This window comes from Vulpes vulpes, chromosome 15, assembly GCF_048418805.1.
Source record: "Vulpes vulpes isolate BD-2025 chromosome 15, VulVul3, whole genome shotgun sequence".
In the NCBI taxonomy this organism is placed as follows: domain Eukaryota; kingdom Metazoa; phylum Chordata; class Mammalia; order Carnivora; family Canidae; genus Vulpes; species Vulpes vulpes.
In genome coordinates, this window is record NC_132794.1 from 102,356,371 (window position 1) to 102,364,448 (window position 8,078).

At 42.5% G+C, this 8,078-nt stretch overlaps 1 long non-coding RNA gene across 1 annotated transcript in view; it reads left to right on the top strand.

Annotated features, from left to right (window-relative positions):
• LOC112917867 (uncharacterized) overlaps positions 1–7,611 on the top strand; it is a 31,639-nt gene extending 24,028 nt beyond the window's left edge. Inside the window, exon 3 of the long non-coding RNA XR_011997586.1 lies at positions 7,531–7,611. This is a non-coding gene — a long non-coding RNA (uncharacterized lncRNA). The remainder of the gene's footprint in view (positions 1–7,530) is intronic.
• Positions 7,612–8,078: the final 467 nt, after the last annotated feature.

Sequence of the window (8,078 nt, forward strand, 5' to 3'; positions counted from 1 at the left end):
AACATCTTTCGGTGTGTGATCTACTTTGGAGGGAAGAAGGTTCCAGAGTTTTGATAAACTTGGCCTCTGTGAAATTCTACCAGAGAGAACGGAAGTGAAATAAACGTTTGTAGGCGTTGAACTTTCAACTTGTCCTTCCAGGTAGCACTCAGCAATTCCTTCTATGGTCTGCTTTTTACATTTCGCCCCCTGACTTCTGGCTGAGGCCGGGGAGATCTCAGTGTGAGTCAGCTAAGACTGCACACTGCCTGATGGAAATGGGGAGGTTATTTATTGTATTTGAGTAGCTTCCCGTGGGCTTGACCTGCCCTGGTTTGGAGCAGAGGCGCTTAGAGAGAGAGACAAGGAGAGGGCTGGTAATAGTTTTTGAGTGAGTTTTGCATACCTCTGGCTTGGTGGGGAAAGCACGTGGATGTAACCTGTGTGGGCATTTCCAACCTCAGATGCCCATCTGTGACTGAAACCAAAGAACGAGGATAGCCAGAGATGATGCTTCGGTCCAAACCCTCTATTAGGCCCTGACCAGACCTATTACCTGGCCGTCTCTAAGTTTCTCCCAAGAAGAATCCTATTTTATCTTTTGCTTCAACAGTGTAGGTCACATATTCGTACCTTCCAGACTCGCCAATTCAAGCAGAAGGGTCTTCTTTTCATCCTTGGTGACTTTCAGTTTGTACTATATTGAAATTATGTTTTGTGTGTTATCTTTTACCATAGATTCTCTTATTACAGCTTGTTTCACTAATGTTTTCTGTGTATTTTTATCTTTAAGAAATAAAATGGAGAACCATAAGGCTAAAGGAAGAACTTCTCAAACACAGGGGCTAGATGCCAGTTGCTCCCCAGTGAGCTCTGCCTCACTCAGCCCTCCCCGCCTGTCAGTGGATCTCTCATTTCAGTTCCAGATGGTCCCCTTGACCTTGAAGACAGCCTTCTGGGAGAGTTCCTAGTCTCACACCTAAAATCATTATTCTTGGCAGCTCAGTGGGGGATACAGGCTAAAATACTCCCTCTGGGGAACTATAATCCCAGCCCAGAAGATGGCTTAGTGGGGCCCAAGACACACTCTTATCTCAAGATGAGCAAGCTTATCAATTAACATTCTTGATTTCTCATCTGCATAACTTTCTCACACTGAGGTGATTGGGAGGCATCCTGGATATTCTCTTTCTGTCCTTCTAGATCCACTTCTCACTCTTCTTCCATCCAAAACTGGCCTTTTAAAGATACTCAATGTAGGCAGAAGTAAATCCAGCACAGGACTAGACTATCCTGTGCCTTGATGCCATCACCACCACCACAACCATCGCCATCATCATCAAACACTTGCTAATCACTTGCTTTTTCCATAATACGAAGAAGTGTAAGATGCAAGTCCTGGAGGTGTCTCTAACAGTGTGTGACCATAGGACTTGCATATATTTGCATTACAAATTTTACAAATTTTAAATGTCTGAGGCCAGTTAATGGAGCTTGATGCTAAAGTTTGTTTTACCAGAAGGGCAAGGACTGCCTCCTTTCTATATGGGCTATATAGTATCCAGGGCATTTGGCGTACCTAAGGAATATTAAATCACAACGTCTGGGCCTTTGCTATGGAAACAATATTTTATCGTTCTTCTTCTGCCCAGCTAACTTAGAGAAGTGTGAATTTTTAGCTTGGAAAAGATGAAGAACTATATTTATTTTAGCTAACTTAATTCTGATAATACCAGCACATATTTTTCATGTTTTAAAATTAATGCACACAGTAGTATGTAGGTAGTACATACAGGAAAATTCACCCCTTCAGGCAGACAGTCCTGTGAGCTCGACAGACACATACAGTCATATGACTATAAACACAACAAATGTATCAAATAGTTGCATCACAAAAAAAAAAAAAAAAAAAAAAAAGTTCCATCACCCAAAAGATTCCTCTGTATCTTTGTGTATTTTTGTAGGCAACCCTCTCCCCTCACCTCCAGTTTCAGATCTACTTCCTGTCCCTACAATTTTGCCTTTCCCAGGATGTCATAGAAATGGAATCACACATCTCTTTGGGGCTGGCTTCCTTCAGTGGCAGTAGGGAATCTGAGATGTATCTTTGTTGTTGTAACATACCAATAATCCGTTGGTTTTTGTTGTGAATTAGTATTCCATTGTATAGATGAACCAAAGAGTGTTTATCCATACAAAAATTGAAAGACATTCAGGTTGTTTCTACCTTTTTTTGGCATTTATAAGTAAAACTGCTATAAACGTTCACATATAGGTTGTTGTGTGAATGTAAATTTTCATTTCAGTTTTATAATTGGGAGTGAGACTACTGGGTCACATAGTAAGTGTACAGTTTTATAAGGAACTGCCAACTTATTTTCCAAAGTGACTGTACTATTTTGCATTCCCACCAGTGGTGTATAAGACTTCCAGTTTCTGGGGTGCCTGGTTGGCTCAGTCGCTTGAGGGACCAACTCTTGGTTTTGACTCAGGACATGATAGCACAGTTGTGGGATCGAGCCCCCAAGTTCCTCTCCGGGCTGAGCATGAAGTATGCTTCGGATTCTCTCTCTGCCTCTCCCTGTGTTCCTCCCTTCTCTCGCTCATGTCACCCCAAGGTAAATAAATAAAATCTTTTTAAAAGTAGTAACAATAATTATTTTAAAAAAGAAAGATTTCCAGTTTCTCAGACTCCCAGTTTCCCAAGACTGGCTGGCTCAGTCAGAAGAACATATAATAACTCTTGATCTTGGGGGTTGTGAGATACACATTGGGTATAGAGATTACTCAAAAAATAATAAAATCTTTTTAGAAAGACTTCCAATTCTTTGACATCCTTGCCAGCATATCATATTGTCATTTAAAAAAAATTAGCCATTTTTTACAGGTGGGAGGGAATATCTCATTACAGCTTCAGTTTCCATTTCCCTAATGACTAATGATGTTAGGCATCATCGCACTACATGTTTAGTTCACTACAGCTATAAGTAACCATTCCACCAGCAGTTCCCAACTGGGAGCAACATTTGGCAATATCGAAATATATTTTCCATTGTCACAACTGGGAGATGCTCTGGCATCTGGAGGGTAGAGGCCAGGGATAGTTGCTGTTAAGCATCTTACGATGGACAGGACAGCCTCCCATGACTCCAAAGAATTACCCATTCCAAAATGTCAGTAGTGCCAAGGATAAAAAACTCTGTACTTGGGGGTGGTGGGCCACCCTGAAGGCTATGGGAGCTCATCATGGTACATTACATTTATACTAAATAAAAAGGGACTCAGAAAATCATTTTCCAGGGGCATCTGGGTGGCACAGTTAAGCATCTGACTCTTAGTTTCAGCTCAGGTTGCGATCTCAGGGTTGTGAGATCAAGCCTTGCATCAGGCTATGTGCTCAACACAGAGTCTTCTTGGGATTCTCTACCCCGCCCTTCTCTCTCTCTCTAAAATAAATAAGTAAATATTTACAAGAAAGAAAGAAAAGAAAAGAATTTTCCAGTGGACCATGAACCTTTTTTTAACTGCCAGTGTGCCCTCTGACCCTGAGGTCAGTTTGCTAGTTACTACAATACGCATTCTCTCTCAGGTTGAGACGCACACTCTTGCCAACGTATGTTTTTGGCCTTCCTCTGACCTGAATAAACGTCAAATCACTAAGGTTTTCCTTTGCAACTGTGTTCATTTTAGTGGCAAGATTGCGTATTATTAAACTTTGGCCCAAAGTAAGTTATGTTTGCATCGTAAATCGTTGAAATGGGTTAAAATTTATAACCAGAAAGGCAAGTCACTTACTTTATCTGAATCTCAATTCCCCTGCCATGAAATCTGAGAATCAGAGAGGTGGGTGATTGCTGAGGCCACTTTGAGGCTTTGGTTCCTATCGGAGGCATTACTACTATCCAGCTGCATAGTGAAATCATTTCTGTGCCAACTGCTGGCACCAAAGGTATGTATTTTTTTGAGAACCCTTGACTCCAGTCACCAGCCACTTCCCCACCTCTAAAATTTTAAGATAATCCACAGATAAGCCAGACCACACAATTTGCCTAGCAAGAGTTTGGCTTCCTTCAAAGACTCCTTATAGAAACCAGACATTTTTAGATTTGGGTTGTTATTCAAGTTCAGAAGTAGAGTCATTTTCATTCCATATTTGTGATCACAAAAGCTTATCTTTAGAATGGGTATAGACAGAGTAGGGAGACGGAAAGGCAAGAAGCCACCTACTTGCTGTAGCCACACACAGCTGTCAAATTTTTATCTCATTTTTCTTACTATGATTGCAAAATAATAGCTTTATTCAACACATACTTATTGTGTGTCTACTTTGTTCTTGGCACTGTGCCAGAGGCTTAGGTGGACACCAAAGAAGATTGAGATGTGGCCTCTTTTCTCTGGAATCTACCTTGACACAAGGGAAGACCAGACCACCACCCTCGAATCACTCGTTAGCCATACAAAGCCCAGACTGCCAACCCTAGAGCTGATACTGGGGTGCCATAGGCCCTAAGTAAACATTTTGTTGATGAGTGATAGAGCATGAGCAGCACTTCTTAAACTACTGTGAAAGGGGACCAGTTTTTTAAGTTTCCGATCCATTGGAAACCCAAGCTTTGGTAAAACACGATCACAATGCACTTGGATGTCCCAGCAATGCCAGACTGTTATGCAAGTTTTTACAGACTTTATCCTAATTTCTGTGGTTATCTCATCGTGGGTCGTAAAAGAAAAAAACAAAATGAAGAACACCCTGCAGACCAGCACTGGTCTATAGACAGCGCTTTGGGAATACAAGGGAAAGAGCAAAGAGGGGGATAAGGTGTCAGAAGTGAGCCCACAACTCACACTGATTTTACCTCTCTCTCTCGGCTGGATGACCTACCAGTGAAGTGATTAAAATGACTCCCCATCCTCAAACCTCACCCCGATTTCATCTTGCTTCTCACATCTTCCTTCTTCCAAATCCGTTTTCTATTCAGACACTGGAGGAAAGGCAGGAAGGAAGAAAAGGAAGAAAAGTGGCTGTGGGGTGCTGGGGTAGCTAACATGCATTCAGAGTGATGTGCCGAACAGGTGTTCCCAGAGGCCCAGCTAGGCTCTCCCTACCTCAGTGTATTCCAATCCTCCTTGACAGACTCCGTTTTTGTGAACTCTCATCACACCACTGCCAGCTGCACTTGTAAACTGGAGCTTCTCACGCTTCCCTGACAAGTCACCAGGCAGTATCTGTCATATAACATCACAGTCAGGCCACTCTCTGAAGACATTCCAGCCACTGACCTACAACCTACTGGTTCTCTAATTAGTGCTTCTAGCTCAGTGAAGCGGCCCGTTAGACTGATCAAAGACTCCTCTCCTCCCCTTCCATCTCACCCCCGGCCTCCACCAGCCATGGGCACCCTAAGGTGGCTTTGACTTTCCTTCCCTCTCAGTCTGGCCAGCTGTGAAGCTGTGACCAGGAGAGGAGTCACCACCTCCTAAGAGCAGCCCCAAGCATTCACCTCTCAGTGGAAAGAGCACTTTCCTTTACGAAGCAGAGCAAACTGTCATTGTAAGAGCTCTTCCACAGCTCAGGGGGAAACTTCATCATGAAACCAAGTGCCTGGCAGGAATAAGAGATCAAGATTCTGAATTTCTTGGCCAGCCAGGTTTGGGTCGGGCCATCTCCTGATGGCTGAGAAAAAAAGTGGTATGAAAATTCTTGTTTCAATACTTGCATGGATGATGCTGCATATTTTGCAGGACATGGTACCAGAGACACTGCTAAGGGAGCCCTCCCCAAAACCAGTCTCATGCACAGAATGCAAAAACCAGACTTCGGTCACTGGTGCAATGTTTAGTAGAATGATGGCAGCAGCATGGCGGTTTTTTTGTTTTGGGTTGTTTTTTTTTTTAAGTTCTCAGGAAGACAGGAAATTAATTTGACCTAGAAACAAAGTTGACATATAGAGGGACCAAACTTCACACTTCCTGACACCGTGGCATCAAACTCTGAGTAAACAATATTAAAGTTGAATGATATTATTTTAAGAAACAGTTACTAGAATTGCCTCGTAGCTGTTCTTCCCAACCTGAGTCTCTTCCTACTTCAATCTACCCTGCATATTCAATTAATCTTCAAATACTCCTCTCATGTCCCACCATTGCCCATGAATCTGCTACAACAGCAGCCAATAATTTATCTTCCAAAGGCCACTGCCTTGCCAAGGAGAAGGAATCTTGACCATTCCATCCAGACTACTTATCTGCAAAGTGGTGAAGCAAAGGTCTGGGAAACATGATCTACTCAAGGTCACTCAGCTAGTAATTGACAGGAATAAGAACTAGAACTTCAAATCTGGGGCATGGTTGTTTTGTTTGCCTTAATTCCCCTGATAAACTTTCAAGGCGTAACCCGATCCTACATTCCCACAGAACATGGTTTCTCGGCCCATGTTCTCAGCTCTGCTGCACTACTGTGCTACGGACCTTCCCCTTTGCTTATGCTGGATCTTCTGCCAGAAGTCTCCATCACCCCTCCCCAACCTCCATGCTATGCCACCCACTTCCCCATGAAGCCCAACCCCAGGACTCTACTGCTGTTTACTTGGCTCCTTTGGCACTCATTGGCTATACTTCATCACATGTCGTTTTGTTCATTAAATGTTTCTTGGGGCTTATCTTCTTAATCAGCATCATAGAGTCATAGGAAATTAGAGGTGGAAGGTATCTGGAAGTGATACAGTGTGACTCCGCACCTGTTACATGATTGTCCTATACCATGGTGCTGGCCAGCTCTTCCAGCCCACTGCTGAGAAGATAATTAATACCCGATCCCAACTGGCCATTCCCAGATAGACAACTCTATTTGTCAGAAAGCCCTTCCTTAAACTGGGGCAAAGATGTCCCTCGCACCAATCTCCACCAAAATTGACCTTATGTCTGCTCCCTGGGAAGACGTAAAGTAAATCCAATCCTTCTTCCACATAGCATCTTTCCAGATATTTAAAGTCAATTGTTGTGCATCTTCTTTTCTCTTGGCCCCTTTCTCTCCCAGGGAATCTCTTTCAGTCCAACCAATCCCATTCATCCCATTCCGCTCATGGCATGGTTTTGAGCATGTGGATCACAATTCTCTTAAATCATGGTCAAAAATATTTGAATACAATACCAAAAAATCAAATATCAGGAAATAGTTTGCTGAAGGCAAATAGATTGGCCTAAGCACCTCCTTTGTTCTAAACACTATACCTCTACTAGCATGTCCTGCAACCTTCCTTTCTGAAGGATATATCACACTATGGATCCACAGGGCGCTTATTAAAACCAAGATTTATCATTAAGGAACATCTGCCCTCTTTAGTATGTGTGCAGTCAGATTTTTGCGGAACACTGATTATTCTTGTTAAAATATTCCTTTCCTTCTTCATTGAACAAGTCATTATTGAATTCCTGGGTACCCTGTGAGAAACCAAGAAGGATCTGACATTGGTCCTTCATCAAAAAGTGCTTATATAAGGTAAGACACTCATATGTAACTTTATTCTAAGGCAAATGTTAATGTGTTTTTAGTGAATCTGTTATAGAACCATGGACATTCAGAGAAGAAATTACTCCTGGAGAGTAGAAGATAGAAACTTCTGTGGAGAAGAGGTAAGGTTTCAATATACCGAAGTGATGGGAAGGAAATTCTCTGTGACTGGAACAGGATGGATGGGGGTACAGAGGCAAGTGGTCCAAGAATAGAAACAGAAGCTCAAGGGTTAAGAGTAGAAATCACAGGTTTCACTGACACCCTGGATCCCAGACCCTTCTCAGAGCTCTTCCTTGCATTCCTCCATTCTGTATTTGCACACCCCTTTCTTCACCATGAGGCCTCTGACTCCTAAGATATTGACCTATTTACTCATTTGCTCAATTCCACACCCCACTACACAAAATAAATCTACTAAAAGGAGTTCAAGACTCATTGGCCATTCTTTTTTTTCCATCCTGGACTGGGGATAGGTAGTCAAAGTATGATGTTCCAAAATGACTTGTCCTCCTCCTCCCCCACATCTACTCAGTGGTGGTTGTGTTATTCCTTTGAAATACACTTGGGCTTATTTGTTTCTAGTTAC